Genomic DNA, 503 nt, shown 5'->3' on the forward strand with positions numbered 1-503 from the left:
CCAGTACCATATTGTTTTTATGACTATAGCTCTGTAGTACAGCTTAAAATCTGGTATAGTAGTCCCCGCAGCATTGCTCTTAGTTCTCAGGGTTGTTTTGGCTATCTGGGGTCTCTTGTGCTTCCATATGAATCTTAAGGTAGATTTTTCTAATTCTGTGAAAAATGTCATAGGGATTTTGATTGGCATTGCATTGAATCTATATATGACTCTTGGTAGGATGATCATTTTCACAATATTAATTCTTCCATGAGCATGAGAGGGCCTTCCATCTTCTGATGTCTTCCTCAATTTCTTTCTTTAAAGAGTTAAAATTTTCCTTGTAGAGCTCTTTAATGTCTTTGGTCAGGTTTATTCAGAGATATTTTATTTTTTTGTGGCTATTGTGAATGGGAGGGTTTCCCTGTGCTCTTTCTCTGACTGCTTGTCATTGGTATATAGAAAGGCTATAGACTTTTGTAGGTTAATTTTGTAACCTGCCACTTTACTGAATGTGTTAATAA

Source organism: Nannospalax galili, unplaced genomic scaffold (genome assembly GCF_000622305.1).
Source record: "Nannospalax galili isolate Female #2095 unplaced genomic scaffold, S.galili_v1.0 scaffold25, whole genome shotgun sequence".
Taxonomy (NCBI): domain Eukaryota; kingdom Metazoa; phylum Chordata; class Mammalia; order Rodentia; family Spalacidae; genus Nannospalax; species Nannospalax galili.